The sequence below is a fragment of the Neophocaena asiaeorientalis genome, unplaced genomic scaffold (assembly GCF_003031525.2).
Source record: "Neophocaena asiaeorientalis asiaeorientalis breed wild unplaced genomic scaffold, Neophocaena_asiaeorientalis_V1.1 scaffold258, whole genome shotgun sequence".
NCBI classification, from domain to species: domain Eukaryota; kingdom Metazoa; phylum Chordata; class Mammalia; order Artiodactyla; family Phocoenidae; genus Neophocaena; species Neophocaena asiaeorientalis.
In genome coordinates this window covers 2,393,509-2,410,940 of record NW_020172591.1, presented here as the reverse complement: position 1 = coordinate 2,410,940, position 17,432 = coordinate 2,393,509, and the positions used below count along the sequence as shown (strand labels likewise).

Sequence of the window (17,432 nt, the reverse complement as noted above, 5' to 3'; positions counted from 1 at the left end):
TCCCTACCTGCCTACCTACCTTCCTACCTTCCTTCCTACCTACCTTCCTTCCTTCCTTCCAGTTTCTAGAGCATATTATATTCCCTTTCTTATCCTTCAGTTTCCAAGGATTGGTACTATTTGCTCTTGATTACTTTAAAGAGTTATTATAGTAATTGAAGAGGTATTAGGGAAATGCTGAGTCCTTCTGAAGATGAAATTCACAGACATTTTTTATTACATTCTTAGAGGGCACTGTGGACTTGTCCCTCCTGAGATTTCTCTAGATTTATTTAGATAATGGGATTTCTATTAAGCTCCTGCTTCCTGGCATTCAACTCAAGATCAATGGACACTATTTGATTTAATTACCCTCAGGTTTTTCGTAAGGAGGACACTCTTTGGTTTGGATGTCTGTTAATTTCCTGCTGCGTCCTCTGGTTCAGGAAAACTTGCTCAGGAAACACAGCACCCTGTGGGCCTATGTTTCCAGTTATTTTGGTTGTAGACCTTTGAAGCTAATCAAAGGTCTACGAACTACCCAACACCAGTGGAACCTTTTTAAAAGGTGTGGATAAACACACAGTGCCTTTTGGCTTAATTTCAACGAGGTTCATTGTTAGAGTTGAGAGAAACCATAAAGAAAGAAAATACGGGAAGAAAATCTGTGAAAAATATGGTACTCCGAGAACTTATTAGTGGCAGACATTAAAGTGCATATACTACTTACATATATTGGCTTCCTGGTAGGATATATTTATATTAATATAGTGATCACTTAAAGGTTTTATTCTTTTGTCAATCCTTCTTATACTCTTCAAATGCATTCTCACTGGGGGAAAATAATCCCCTTGTTTATTGATAGCATTTGATACGAATTTTACAAGTGATTATTAGGGACTTCACTTGCTTAATAAAACTTTGAAGAACAGTGGCAGATTTGGTGAGTTAATGGGCCCCATAGGCTCTTATGCTGACAGGAGATGGTATATTGCCAACATGCACAAATCTCTTCAGATAAAAACTGCCACCAGGTAGTTATTCTTTTTGAGAATGCCAACACTATGTCACGAATGGGGAATATGCAAATGTGTTCAGATTCCCACTACTTCATATTGAGATACTCTGATGCAAAGCAGCATTCTAAAACATGATGCAATGCTGGTCTTTCACATAGACAGCGCTATCTCATTTAACTTTTGATTTCCCTGTCTTTGGCATAATAGAGACTGCAGTTTTGAAGACGATGATTGGCACAATAAAAATCTATCTTCTAATGAGGTCATAAACACTTCTCTTTGGATAGTTTACTAGGAAACTGAATATCAAATAATTCCGCAATGCTTAATGAACTTGTTTCTAAAAGTTGTTCCTTCAGAATTAAAAAAAAATTGATGTACTTGCCAATATTAAGAATCAATTTTCTTCTCTTTTAGCAGATCAGTTTCCGTACCACTGATGGATTTCCAGAATTTCTAAGGAACAGAAACCTGTTTCAAGTTGTAAATTAAGTTCCTTTCTTAGCAACCATGAACTATTACTGCATTAATTTATAGTGTTTTCTTATGTCAATGACTATTTGGCATACTGCTACTCCTTAGGGAGACTTTTTGAGTTTTCAGCGCTATAAATTCTTATGTGTTGAAAAATTCTTCCATCTCTTGGAAAAAAAGTGAAATACAAAAACAAAATAAGGCTTTTGCTGAAAAAGGGGCTAGGTGATCAGTACAATATAATGACATAAATGTTTATCTCACCGTCTCCCCCAAAGCACCCTGTTCATCCCTGGACGTGTTGCTGCTCTGACAATACGCTAATCAGAACACAACAGCTGAAGTTTTCTTCTAATGTTACAAAGCATCTTCCAGCCAGGCTGCCACAGGACAAAAATGAGGGACCCATTCCCTCATCATTATCCAACTATTCGTATGTTCACAGCTTTTCAGTGATATCCTCAGAATTCCTTTTTTTTTTTTTTTTGGCCACGCAGCATCTTAAGAACTGACTGACTTTTTAATCAATCTTTGTGAATGCCTAGAAATTCTTGTCAGCTGGGGAAAAAAAGCCCAAAATATAAATGTAATGTACTGATATTTTAAAATAAATTCTAAATGTAACAATTAATAAAACTGGCATAATTATACACTTCAGAACCAGTCATTTATTAATTTCAAATTTCTGGCTTTATTCTCGTAGCTTGGAGCCAGCAATTTTTTCATGTCTCGGATACTTTGGGGTAAGTCCTTGTAAAGCACATAGGCTCTAAGCCTTGTGCCTAGAATGACTGACAGGAAAAAAACAAAATCATTGCCTGCTTCAACCAGAGGAACTGTTTCAACAGTTCAGGACATGAAAATATAAACTTAAAAATCATAGCTTTAGGATCATTAAGAAGAAAAAAAATAATGATTTACTGATGTTCCATATGGGCATCTCCTTTCTGTATGTTGTGCCTTCACTAGATTTTCCAGCTTGAAAATGGCACCGTCATTGTCCCAAGCAACTCTGACTCCTCAACCTCTGCTCCCGCCTCAAAGCTTGACTTTGACCATAGGTAGGGAATCAGGTCATTGCTCTCTTACTGCTTTTCTACCCATTCTACAATTGTATCAAAATACGACTGGAATAATAGTCCCTAAAGACTAAGATCTAAAAGAACTCTCAACTTCTGCCAGTTCACATGAGGCTCTCTTTGCACTTCTGTATATAAGCTGTGACCAGAAGCATACAGCCTTACAGGGTAGCTATGGCATACACTGTAGGCTGGCTGACCCAGTGTCACCAGAAGCCTCGTTCTCCCCAGCTACTTTCTGGCTACAAGGAATGTGACATGTCGTAGCCTGGCCAATAAGCTAAAAGTGGAAGTTTTCAGGGCAGCACTTCTTAGACAATATTGGATATCCCGATAGAGAGGGAAGAAGGTGGCACACCCTTTTGCCTTCTCCCCGTCCACCACTTTTTTTTTGCCTGGAACATGGATATGATTTCTGAAGATACAGCAACCATCTGGACACTGCAGTAACAAATATGAGGACAAAGGCCAAAAAAATCAAGAATGACAGAATAGAAAAAGAGAAGGAGCCTAGGTCTCTGATGGCTTCACTGGGACACTGAATTGGCCCTATCCGGACTTCATGTAATACATGACCAAAAAACCTGTTCATTACACCACTGCTGGTAGAGTTCTCTGAGAGTTGCAGTGGAATGTGCTCTTATTTTATTTATTTATTTATTTTTTTGCGGTACGTGGGCTTCTCACTGTTGTGGCCTCTCCCGTTGCAGAGCACAGGCTCCGGACGCGCAGACTCAGCGGCCATGGCTCACGGGCCCAGCCGCTCCGCGGCATGTGGGATCTTCCCGGACAGGGACACGAACCCGCGTCCCCTGCATCGGCAGGCGGACTCTCAACCACTGCGCCACCGGGGAAGCCCCAAATATCCTCATTTCTATCAGGGACAGGATTACCTGCTTTTAAAATTCTATTTTAAAGTTATTTCAATGATGCCAATTGATTTTATTCTAATTTTAAGTGTAACACATGTTTGAAGATTTGAAATATGCAGAAATATATCTAAGATAAAAATGATCCTTGCACTGCCCACTAAGAGAAAAATCAACGTTAACATTTTGACAAATGTCCTTCCATTATTTATATACGTATAGACACGCACATCTCAACATACATACATATACTAATTGTACAGTGTTCTTCAAATGTTTTATCATTAATGTTTCATATCATTAAATAGTCCGAAGAGTTTTATTGGTTGCATAATAGTCTATTATATCTATCAGATTAATAGCCTATAATTTCACCAATCCTCTTCCTGCTGGAAAATTAAGTTCACTACAGTGAAAAATCAAACTTAAATCTTGGTCAAATCTTTCATTTTTTTTTGTAGGATGGTTCTTCTAAATGGAATTACTGGATAAAAGGTAAAAATTGTGCTAAGGTGCCTTATACAAATACCACATTGCCTCGCAGTAAGGCAGCATCAACTTAAAAATACAACAAGCATGTGTTGTAAGGCTGGTGCGTATATTTTTCAATATTTGCCAATATAATATCTTAATTTCCTCATTGCTCGTGAGGCTGAATATATTTAATATATATTGGCTTATTAAATTTCTGTTTACTTTTGTGAATTGTCTGATCATATATATTTCTAATTTTATATTGAAATGTTTTCTAATTACTACCAAGAGCTCTTCCTATATGAGAGATGTTAATCCTTTGTCATGTATTTTATAATTATTCCTTTTATTCTCTTGAACACAGAACATGAGGATAATAGGGAGTGATTATTAAGTGTCTCTTAAACAGGGTCTCAATCTTATTTAAGAAAGCTGGAGTTTCCAAATTAATTAATTTTTCAGGATGTTGCTGGATTAAAAAACAACAGTGTAATCCAAAATGAACTCCATCCTTAGTTTCACATATACTAGCCATAGTAAATCTCTTCTCCAACTTAAGAAAAAAATATTTTCTCTTTCCACTCAAATAACCTTCTCTACATATTTCTCTTAATACTAGCATTTTATTTTCAAAATGAACCTTCTAACACATGCTTAGAAAAGTACATGGTAATGATATATTGAATGCCTGTTTAAGATTATCGCCTGCTTTCACAAATATATTCCCAGTCCATTAACGATGAAGCATATCATCAGTTTTTCCAGTGGGGCAGACAATTAGACTGAGCTGTCTTTAGAAATTCTTGCCCTTAACGACTTGGTGACCACATTTTCAATACAATAACATCTCTAAATTATGGCTTGTAAAAAACTATTTAACCAGTTTTACAAAAATAGTTTGCTATTTTACAAAAACTATTTTTTTTACTTGGATACAGATTTAGATATCTAAGGGGCTAGTTAATTTAGCCGATTTAAGTGTTAACTAATACATCTATGCTGGATACTGTCTAAGTCAGGTTACGTGATTATGGGGCCTCTTAAGGCTCCTCAGTTGTCTTAGCATATGAGGCTGTAGAAGACTGTACTTGTATTAATAAATTCTTTGATTAAACCTAAATACAAAAACTGCTTTGTGGATAAAAATGGGCGTAAATTACGGAGCTGTAATGGGAGAGCCTGTACCAAGTGTTTAAACTATGTAGAATATCTCCAATTTATCCTAAGTTAATCATGTTCTTTGATTCAGAATTTTTGGGGAATTATTTTGGGGTATTTGTCACGATGACTAATACTATATGACCCAAGGTGAGCAAAATCTCTGAATATTCAGCTTACACCACCTTCGCCACAACTCACACGCAGTCAAATTACTCTGTCCTGATGTAATTCGATTTCGTGTTGCTGCACGTAAAAGCAAGGAGTTCAGGAACATTTTGAATATAATTCCCATGGCACGAGGTTTACGCACAGACTACCCCACTCTTCTGCATACAGATTTACGGAAAATGAAAAGGGGAGTCATAAATAAGCACACCGTTTTTTTGTTAGAGAAATACTTATCTTCAACTTTTTCTAATTCAACAAACAAAAGGAAAACATTCTCATAAATTAAAATATAAGGATGTACTGCTTTAGATTAAAAGGAAGATAACAAAAAGAAATGATAGAAGAACACAAAGGGGAAAAAATGTCAGTGACAGAAGACTAGGAAGGGCCACAAAACAATCTGATCTAATTAACCCTCCCTGGCAGTGCAAGGGAATTTACATGATCTAAATCAATTATGTCAAGTGATTGCCTAATTTATTCATAGATTCCTCCAATTAGGAAATAAAGCACACGGCCCTTTTCTTCAAGTTTTAAACAACTGCTTTCACTCTTTTCTATGTAATGGAATTAAAGCCCTTGGCCGCCTGTATTTTCTGCGTTTGACTCTTTCCTTAAATCTGTTCATTATTATGAACCTTCTCCAAACACTTTCAAATGAACAAAACGAGTTTGGGTAAGTGAAAGTGAATGTAGACTGCTATATTCCACACCCTCCTAAAATATTTTTATCCCTATTCTATTCTGCTACCCAAATCAAACATTTACTTGCACTTTTATTCATTTATACTTTAAGTATTCGTCTGCACTTTTATTCATCCATTCATTCGATATTTTGATGTAGAAAAGGTGAACTTTTCTACTTAGTAAGATAAGTCAAATCAATCATGGAGATCAATGCGTTTCTGACATTGCAGCCAGATTGCTCTAACACTATCCATCCACATCATCCATCTTGGATTTACTTGACACCTACACATTCTAAGTGGTGAGGAGGAAGCCAAAGACTTAAAAGATATGACCCTGTAAAGGCTTGTAATCTGATTAGAGTGGGCAGAAATTCTCACTCAGTAGGTACCCAAACAAGTATGCAATTCAGTGCTAAAATTCAGGATACCAAAAGAAATTGCTTTAAGAATTCAGAGAGGGCTTCCCTGGTGGCGCAGTGGTTGAGCGTCCGCCTGCCGATGCAGGGGACACGGGTTCGTGCCCCAGTCTGGGAGGATCCCACGTGCCGTGGAGCGGCTGGACCCGTGAGCCATGGCCGCTGAGTCTGTGCGTCCGGAGCCTGTTCTCCGCGACGGGAGAGACCACAGCGGTGAGAGGCCCGCGTACCGGGAAAAAAAAAAAAGGATTCAGAGAAAGAGCTGGAAAAAAATGACAGCTCCCTGGAGCAGGCAAGACTTGAGTGGGTCCTGAATGAAAGTTAAAATTTAAATAGGAAAGAAGAGAAGGTGACGGTCTTCTGTTTTTACAGTTGAGACTGGGAAATTAATAAGCCTCACTTGCAACAGAAAGGTACAATGGTTTAGAGCCTAGGCATCAAAGTTTAATGTGCCTGAGTTCAAATCCTGGCTCCATCGCTTACTAGCTATGATACCTTACAGAAATCGATCGCTTTAAGCCCTGTTACACTCATCTATAAAATGGCAATAGAACTGCTGTGCAAAAAACCACGCTTGGCATATAGCAAGTGCTCAAGAAAACATTAGCTACCACCACTACCATCACAGATACTACTGCTTTCTCTCTTTTTCCTCTTCATATTCTAGATTAATAGGTATCATCACTGCCCTGAATATTGGGCTGAGGAGTTTGATCTTTTTACCAGGAGTAAAGGAAAGTCAGTGGCTTCTAGCCATTGGCTAGACAGTCATCCAGCAATGTATGAGAGGTTATTTTACCATACATGTGCTATTCTTGCTGAGGCACATTGCATGCAGTCAGCCACGTTCTGTCATCATAATCCATTATTAATGCATGCTTAGTTACATCCTTGCTCTTTCACGCTGCTCTGCAGTTAATTCCTGCACACTTAGCGACCACAGACACTTCTCTACCCTGGAGATTCTCTCCCAGATTGCATCCCGCTGCACAGCATTGCTCACATGTCCCAGTTTGCTGGCGATCCTTTCTTTCCTCACTCTACTCTGGCCCTTGCACATCACCTTTCAACTTCACAAACACATCTTCTCTGCCAAGGGCATTCCTCAGAGCTCTAAGTCCTGTGAGATGGTCTGTACTCAAGGTTTCTGTGATCAGATGAGTTTGGGAGATGCTGAACATTATTGTATCTTGAAGACTTATGGGGACTCTTAAATGCCCAGCAACGTGCATAGAACACATTAAAGGTTGTGAACAATGTTGTGTTTAAGAAGACTGTTTCACTCAGAAATTTCCAAACTTGCTTGACCGTTCTTTACTATATCATTCAAGTTACTACTAAGACATTCAAACAATTCAGTTTCAATTTTATGGTCACCTATTTTTATATTAATGAACACATTCTTTAATCTTCGATAAGGCTTCATTCCTAGTCCATAATTAGAGGACTTTGCCACTTATGATTTTCCTCTAGAGGGGAAAAAAAAAAAAACCAAAGGAGAAAGCCCTAAGATTATTCACCTGGAATCTACTGATTTATTAAGGATAGAAATAGGAAACCTCTGACATAACTCAGTTTTCACTCAATTTGGGTGCTAAGTATTTTTTTCCAAATTTAGAAAATGGGCTAAATGTTTTCCAATCACTCGGTACGCTCTTGTTTTCCTTTTAAGACTTTTTAGCTGCAACCTCTGCAGGTCTCACATTCTTTCAGAACAATCCTGATGTGCTTGGGGATTATGTCAGTTAGTTCCTGGATCAGCAGAGGGTAGATTAGCTATTCCCAGCTCGCTTGAAACCATCACTCATGATTAGTCAATTTCCACCTTGATCTCTATTGCAATTTTTGCTTTAATTTTAATAACATCATCTGATAGAGTTCCTAGTAACCTTTTCTTATGAACACTAGAAACCAAGTGGGAATTGAAACATTAGCCTTTCCAGTCATGTTCCTTCTCTCCACAATTTGTGGAAGTTTATGTTTGTTATACTGAATATCTTTCTGGTGTCTTTCTTCATTTATTATTACTGTTCATGAGGCTATTTCCACTAAGGGTAGCCCACAGAAATAAGATAGTCTGTTGTCACTGATAATTCTCAATTATTTAGAACAGTGTATGGCACAGAGGAGGCACTCAATAAATATTTGTTGAAGGAAGGAAAAGAGATGGATGGGTGAATTTTACATGAGACTGAAATTATGTTTTCAAGTGTTGGACAACTTTTCAGTCTTATAAAAATAGAGTAGGTGTTTCTGGCGACACCAGCCCTTGTACTAATGTGCTCTAAATCAGCCAGAGCCACTGGATACACGGTATAGTAGTTTTAGTGTTCCAGTGAAGAACCAAAAAGAAATTATTTTAGTAAGATTAACTGATTTACCCTAGAAGTTTTTCTCATAAATAAGTCCAAGTTCTGACTCTGCTTCTGATTCATGTTTAACTAGACATTTTCTAACCATTTAATGAAAGATACAGATGTAGTAATTAATACATACTTTGGAGGAAGAAACATACTTAGCTTTAGGAAAGTAAAAGCAAAATATCTATTTTCCCCCATGAGCAAGAGCTGAGATTTGACCTTTAATGAAGATTAACATTTACTTACAAAAAGTGCTATTTAATTTAGAAATTTTCAGGCTTACAGAGGAAATGCTCAGATGATTCAAAATAGAAAATATACAATAAATAAATATATAAAAAATGTTTAGGGCTTCCCTGGTGTAAAAAAGTTTAGCCACAGCAATAATTTTAAAAGTAAAATGAAAATATTCCTGTTGAGCCTACAAAATTGGCAAAAATGAAAAAAACGATGACACCCAGATTCTTCCATATACTACTGAGAAGAGTGTAATTTCCCTTCTGGAGGGCAGCTGGTCATATATATCAAAAAAGCCTTAAATCTTTATATAACATTTGGTCAAAGAATGATACATACCGAAATTCACAATGATGAAATAATTATGAATTTTTACAAAGGTTTATGTACTAGTAGGGTCAATCCACTGCTATTTCTAAGAGCAAAAAATTGGAGACAACTTTTACAGCCAAATGATATAATATCAAGCAAATAAATCAGGCTATATTTATTCAAGAGCAAGCTTTACAATTAGAAGGCAGTATTATAGAAACAAAGACACAGAGAATGATATTTAAGCTAGATTATTCTTAAAGGACCCAAATTTAAAAGCATATGTTCAGTAGAATCACTTTGGGGAAAAACTAGAATATAAAAATATGAATATGTATATATGAGAATAGAACTACATAAGACCAAAGAAGTTTTGCTTTTTAAAGAACTGCAACTTCTGCACTTAAAAATGAGATAGTTGTACCTTCCTAGAGTAGTTTTAATCTCTGCATAAAGTATTGCCAGTAACAAATATTTATCATTCTGAATAGCATGTGGAAGAGATGACTATAAAACTGCCAAACTTCATTAACATGTATTTATTATACTATATATTTTATATGATATTTTATTATACTATATTTAATTATATATTTATATATAGTATTTTCAGCTAATGGAACTCTCGCTTCAAAACAAGTAAAATGGTTCATATTTGCAAGGAGAATTTAAGTATTTTGTTTAGCTTTGAAAAGCTTCCTTAGCTTCATATTTTATGAAGATGTTCTTATATTACTACAAAAGTTCTATTAAAAAGGAACAGAATTTCATTTAAATATGAACAGTGGTTTAGAAAACAAAGGCAAGTAGGAAAGAAAGTTCATATTTGGCCTTATTTAAAATGGTTAGTATCAGAGACGTAGAGCCTCAACTGAGGTGCAAAAAATATTCAATATGAAGAAAGCACTTCATTTACTAATCCAAGTTTTAAGAGGGGTCCGGAATATGTCAGTTCTAAAGGATGAGGCACATTCTCCATTGATCAGGATTTCCCATCGGAGCACAAATAATGCTCTAAATATACAGAAGCTAATTTAAGAAAGATTGGCATGGGTTTGTCATTGGCATAATGTCATTGGTTAAGGTTCAATTATAAACATTTCCAAATGTTATAGTTTTCTTTATACTTCTTGTGGGAAAACAGAGCCTTGGGTTTCTCTTCCCGAGACTAAATTTTTACTTTATCTACATATGCCACTAAACAATACCCCAGCTTAAAGAAACCTAATCTTTGTGAAAAACCATGGCAACATTTGAGACCATGTGACTCCATGATTGAATTAACAATCTGCATATGAAATCCACAGCAACCTTTTCTGCAGTATTTCACAACATTGACTTGAGGAGAATTTACTTATACCGGCAGCTCAAGTCAGCCACCAAGTACAAAAATACGAGTAGGATATGAAGAGGCTCACCTCTGATACCACTACTGACATTACCCTCTCCACGACTGATGCTGTGACTAATAACATCATTGAACTTCTTATGTTCTAGGCACTAGGTTAAGTGTTTTTATGTAAGAGGGATGGTCCTTGCTTTAAACATTTTTTTTTTTTTCTGATGGGGCATATGAGAGAGTTGTGCCTCTTAGTCATTCACGCAACAAATGGTGAATGAGAGCAACTGTGTTTAAGGTATTTACCAGCACTTATTCATGGGAAGGGGCATGAGAGTGGGATGGAAGGTGCCACAACTTTCAGAGAAGCCTACAACACACAAAGTATTGAATAGCATAAAGGTACAATTTCTACACAAAAGGCATCCTTGGGGCTTCCCTGGTGGCGCAGTGGTTGAGAGGCCGCCTTAAAAAAAAAAAAAAAAAAAAAAAAAAAAAAAAAAAGGCATCCTTTTCTACCTAATAGTAATAATGAACACAAAGTCAAATTAGTCTTGAAAATGAACTTCTTTAAAATATATTCCTTAGGGACTGTAAATTTAAAAAGAAAAAAGAATACATATGGAAAAGAATTTGAAAAAGAATATATATATGTGTAAAACTGAATCACTCTGCTGTAGACTTGAAACTAACCCAACATTGTAAATCAACTACGCTTCAATTAAAAAAAAGGATACCTATGGAATTACAGAGCGAGAAAGAGGTCCTTTACAGAACGAAGCATTTATGTACCTTTGCTTCCAACCCCAATAGTTATTCCAATTAATTTTAAACAGAATCTGCATTATTCTGCTATATTCAATATAATGATCTAGTTATATTAAAGGTATAGAGAAGTGATCCATATCACTATAATTTAGTTAATAGTAATACTAGTCCTTAATTTATTTTCATTTTTAAATGTGCAATTGTCTAAAATTTAATTATATGTTTTAGTTAACACAAATGTTGCTTTTTCTTAATGTTTTGAAAGAGGCCTGGCTTTGGATGTGTGAAGTCAGTTATTCTAAGTTTTCCTGGTTTCTCTTTTCGCAGCAGGGAAGAATTCAGCCTGAGTTCTGATATGTAATTTCCCTAAACTCATTGAACCTGTTTTCATCTAGTCACCCTACTTCAGTTATAACCTGTGTGGTTACTTTATTTAAACATATTAAGGTACACTAAAAATTTTTTAAAAAACCAAACTGTACCTTTTATCTAAAGACAAAAAGTACACAGTGTCTCCTTTTCCATTTTTCTGATGAATTTTGCTTCTCAGTCTTCAAGAGTTGTTTCAATTTATGTATCTATTCTTTCCTTGCACACAAAATATGCCACAAACCAGAATTAATTTTCCATCCTTATTAACTTCCTAGATTTCAAAGCTTGTAAACTTGATATATCTTCTGATCTGGCTATCATCGCTTGATATATTTGGGGTGCAGATTCGATTTTAAACAGATTTGAGCTTTTCAATATTAACCATGAAAATATCTAAGGAGACCTCTCATATGTCTCTTTTTTTTTTTTTTTTTTAATTTATTTATTGATTTTTGGCTGAGTTGGGTCTTTGTTGCTGCGCGCAGGCTTTCTCTAGTTGCAGCGAGCGGAGGCTACTCTTAGTTGCGGTGCATGGGCTTCTCGTTGCAGTGGCTTCTCTTGTTACGGGCTCTAGGTGTGCGGGATTCAGTAGTTGTGGCGCATGGGCTCAGTAGTTGTGGCTCGCGGGCTCTAGAGCGCAGGTTCAGTAGTTGTGGCTCACGGGCTGAGGTGCTCCGCGGCATGTGGGATCTTCCAGGACCAGGGCTCGAACCCATCTCCCCTGCATTGGCAGGCGGATTCTTAACCACTGTGCCACCAAGGAAGCCCTCTCATATGTCTCTTAAGTCACCTCTCTTCCAGGCAAGATATCTTTATTTCTTTCCACTGTTTTTCATCAGATATGGTTTCAAGGCCTCTCACCAATAGCTGGATGCATCTACTCTGTTCTTGTCTTTATTAAAATACTGTAGCCAGAATTAAATACAGCATTCTATCTAGGTGGGTTATGGCCAGGCCAGGGTATAATGGAACTGCTGTCTTCCTTAATCTGGTAACATGGAACTAGCTGTGGGGGTGGCCACGTCAGGCAAGAGCTAAAACACAGGGACACCTTCAGTAACTGTTATTATCCCAGGTCTCCTAAACTCTACACTCGTACAATTGATTTCTTTTAATCCGACTTCAGGACATTGCCTTTATCTTTCACCACCCTATCTAAAATAGGCTTGCCTCCCCGCAGTCTTCATCTTTACCTGAATTTGGCTTCAGAGAAATCATGTCTATCTGAAATTTTATTATTTATTTGCTGCTATGCAACTTTATCGTCTATTTACCCAATGAGAATGCCAATACCATAAGAGTGGAGCCTTTATCTTATCTACCTAGGTATTGCCTGGCATAGAGAAAGTATCCAATAAATGGCTGTTCAATGAATTCATCATCATTCGATAAATTCTATCTTCTTCAATTCTGAATAAATCATTTGAATGCTAATTCTGTCAATCTATCATACTACCCAATTCTCTGAGACAACATGTATTGAAATTTTGGTAAGAACGCTTTCCATGTCTTCATCCAAGTTATATACCCAATATTCATCAAATTCTGTTGTTTTGTTAGAATACAACAAGAGGGCCCAAGTACCGTCTTACAGTATACGGTATTTAATTCCTTTCAGAGTGACAATGCACCTTAATTAGCACATTTTGGGAAAGGGCACCCTTAATGCTATTACCTAGCTTAGTGCATAATTTGGTAAAAGTCTCAATCAGAAAACAAATGGAAATACCTTTATTAAGATCAATGTAAACTACATGTATAATATTTCCCTGATTTATCAGTCTAGAAATCCTATCAAAAAGGAAAGCAGACATTGGTTGTTTCAGAGACCCCAGCATTGAGGTGGCTAGTGACCACTTTCTTATTTTCCTTTTTGTTTGACAAAGAGAAATCCTCCGAGGATTTCTACTAATTTCTACTCCTAATTTCTAATGATCAGGAATAGTCACTTTATAATCACAGTCCTCTTAGTGCACAGGGATGGATACAAGGCGTCTAGATTTCCGCTTGCTGGCAGCCATGCTCTTCCAGTGTGAACATCATTCTCTTGTGCGCATGAAGATAAAATTAACACAGGAACCGGTGGCTCTGCTTTCCACCTGACAGCTGTTACGTGCTGTAAACAATGGTCCACCACACTTGCTTTTTCGTGCTCTAAAAATACCTTGACTGTCTAACTCTTAAAAGTTTTGCAAGCCTCATCGTGTGCAGCTGCTTAACTCCTCCTACGTTGATTCTTTTAGATTATTGTTACTCTTTTGTCACACCCTCTGCTTCTCTCTTTCTCTTCTCTACACAACCAAGCTTAACAATTAGTTCTTAGGGTAGCCACACTTGTGCTTCAGATGCCTCTCCCTTTTCTTCTCTCTGAGATAAGTTATCATCATCATGTCAGTACTTCTTTTTGGGGATCTTCACTCTTGAGTTTCCCCTTCTTGTTAGGGTTGTCATCTAGGTATCTGCAGCAAGCACCCTTTCTCTCATTTACTACTGAATCCTCAGCATTTAATGCACTTCCTGGCACACAGTAGGTACTCAAGAAACATTTGTTTAATCAATGAGTAAACATTCTCTGTAATTCCTTCATTTTGACTTCCTAAAGCTTAGGGCATTCACCTGATTGTGTCCTTGAACTCTTCCTCATCTAATAGAGATGGTAGATGCTTTCTTTTAGTATTACCATTAATTCTTCTTTACCAATCAGGTTGTTGTTTTTGTTTTTTAATAAGTCAAAGTTATATCTTAAATAGTGGTACTCAATTCAGCTTTCACAATATTCAGAGGTATTACTTACTGATGGACAATAAAGAAGATCCCTGGATATACGTAAAAAGTTATATTAAAATATTACATGGCATCATATATTTTAATTGATTAATCAGCATCACAGTTATCAGAATATACAGTTTTATAAAAATTCTCCTGTGTATTCAGTGTTCAGGATTTTTGTCTTATTCCTGAGAATGCATATGAAGGTTCCTCACTATATAAAAAATAATTTTAAAAAGAAAGTATTAGAACAGTAGAATGGGTTTAATTGACTTTTTTCATGCCCATCTTCCATTGGATACTAGAGATATCTGACTGCCCTCTGAGAGGAATGCCTGATGTGTATGAAAGGGTTATATTCAAAATGTGACCCAAATCTTTTGTTGAAATGAGAAATCAGATTTATAATTTACTTCGACTGTGGATGCCTACCAACATTTCTATCTTAATACAAATTTCAGCAAGCAACTAGCAGATAATAAATTGCTAAATCACAGATCTTGAAAGAAAACCAACCTATCGTCTTGATTTTAGGGATAGTCATTCAAGACACACACAGTTTTAAGAGACTATGAGACGTGGAATGTTAACAACCTTCATTGTCAGGAAACTTCCTAAAATTTCGTCCAAATGCCTCAAGCATCACGTTAAGCTCATTTCCTCTCATTGAACAGAGGCAGGACAGCTGGTCAGCATCTTCCATCTGCACCGCCTTCAGCCTTCCTCTAACTGTGTTACACAACACCCTTCTGAAATGGGAGTAGGAGGTCAATTTGAAACAGGAGAGAAAACTCTCAGGAAAAAAATCTTGCGGGAAATAGCGTTTTAAACTTAACTTTGAATGGGGCTATAGATTAGGTCAGGGAATGGGCCAAAATGCTGAACTGCTGTTCCCTGAATAATTCAGACTAATTCTTAAATAGCATTCGGGGGTCATAAAACACCAGGCCTGGATATTGAAGATGTTTGTGCTTCAACAAAAAGTCTCTGAATGTGACTCTCTGGCATACTGCCAACAAGGTCAGCTCTTCGGGGGAAAACCCTATGCCAAAGGCCAAAGAGGCAGCTGTGTTACTCAGCTCCTGAGAGCTTCCAGCTCAACACCCACACAAGCTCAATTATGAACAAATTAAAGGGATCCAGACTGAACATAGTAATTCTGGTAATTAAAATAAATAGAGGAAAGTCTACAATTAGTAGGAAAAGATTGATTTTCTGGAAAACCCAGAAAATGACACCCTAACCCCTTTGAATAAGCATAGTTACATCTAATTATTTAAAAATAAATTCCCTTTATTCATCATTCTAATCATTTCTGATCTGACTTAAATGTGGCCACATGCATGCCAGCAAAAGTATCCACAAATATTGAGGTAGAATAGCTTCAAAAAATCTATAACTTTTAGATATATAGGAATTAATGACCCTGAGTAAAATTATAATCAGAGTCTTACACCTACATTTTAGATCACATAGATAAGTGTTGTTACTCATTTCTACCTTCTTCAAATGCACAGAAAAATTTAGAGTCATTCAGAAAGAATCAAAGATTCAATACTGGAGAATCTATTAAAATAACTCACTATACGAATAGAATAAAGAACAAAATACACATCATCCTGTATAGATCCTTAAAATCACTTAATAAAATTCAACATCCATTCCTGATTAAACAAAGTGAGCAAATAAAAAAACTTTTCAAGAAGCTAGGAACACAAAGAAACTTGTTTAAATTGATCAAAACATTTCTATCAGGAACCAAGAGCAAACATCATAAATTAATGGGCACACCCATGGTAGAAGCATTCCTCTTTAATCTTTAAATTCATTTTTGATGAGCTGATCTCAAGTTCATGTGGGAGAATAAATGCATGTGAAAGGCCAAAGTAATTTTACAAAAGAAGAAAAAACAGAGGAAGATAGCTCTATAAGTTATCAAAATACAGTGTAGTCAGATGACAACTGAAACAGGGTGATACTGGCATGGGACAGACCAATGTATCAATAGAACAGCATGTCTAGAAATCACCCTATGTATGAAAGGGAATTTAGTGTTCAATGTGACTGCATTCCAAATTAATGGGGGAAGGACATAAAAGTCAGTAAATGTTATGAATAATTTGCCTATTTACATGGAGAAAAATTTTTCCACCTCATAAACCATGAATAAAATTATTGCTAAACATGGAAAAAAAACACCAAGCCTTTAAATGTACAAGAAAATAAATGAGATAAATAAAACCAAACAGTCATGAAGGAAAAGATGGAAATATTTGACTATAAGACTAACGCTTTTTTTATAGTAGAGGATATCACGATCAAACTAAGAAGACAAATAATAGATCGCAAAAGTTATTTATAACATACATAACAATATTCTAAAGATGGAAAAGAATTAACAAATGGAAACATTTTCGGCAAAGAATACGAATAAACAAATCATAGAATAAAGAATAAGAAATACAAATGCACCAAACCCCCTTATCCAAACCAAAAGATACAAAGTTTCAATTAAGTCCAAATTTAATCAAAAGGGGAAAAGTAAATAATAAATCAAGATTCATTCATATAACGTAACACTATACAATTAGTATAAAGAAACACAACGTGTGACAGAGATGTTTGTACACAGATGGAATGGCAATTAGGTAGAGTATTTTCTATAAGGATATACATAGCAAACGACGTTAAAATCATGTTTGTATCTCGGAAATAAAAGAAGGAGATGGGGATGAGAAGTCTTTATTTTTCACAGTAAGAACTGTCTGTCTTTGGAAACATAAGTGAAAAGAAATAAATGGAACCCACTCACCTTTAAAATAATTTGAACATAATATGCAAATGAAAATACTAGCTTAGACTCAGCAGCAAAAATGAAACAAATAAAAACAAAGAAGGTACCGATGAGGCTTATTAGCCTTTGAAGAAGTTTAAAGGCTCTATAAAG

At 36.2% G+C, this 17,432-nt stretch overlaps 1 protein-coding gene across 1 annotated transcript in view; it reads right to left on the bottom strand.

Moving 5' to 3' along the window:
• Positions 1-17,432, bottom strand: part of PARD3B (par-3 family cell polarity regulator beta) — a 1,021,377-nt gene that overhangs the window by 382,958 nt on the left and 620,987 nt on the right. The window lies entirely within an intron of this gene.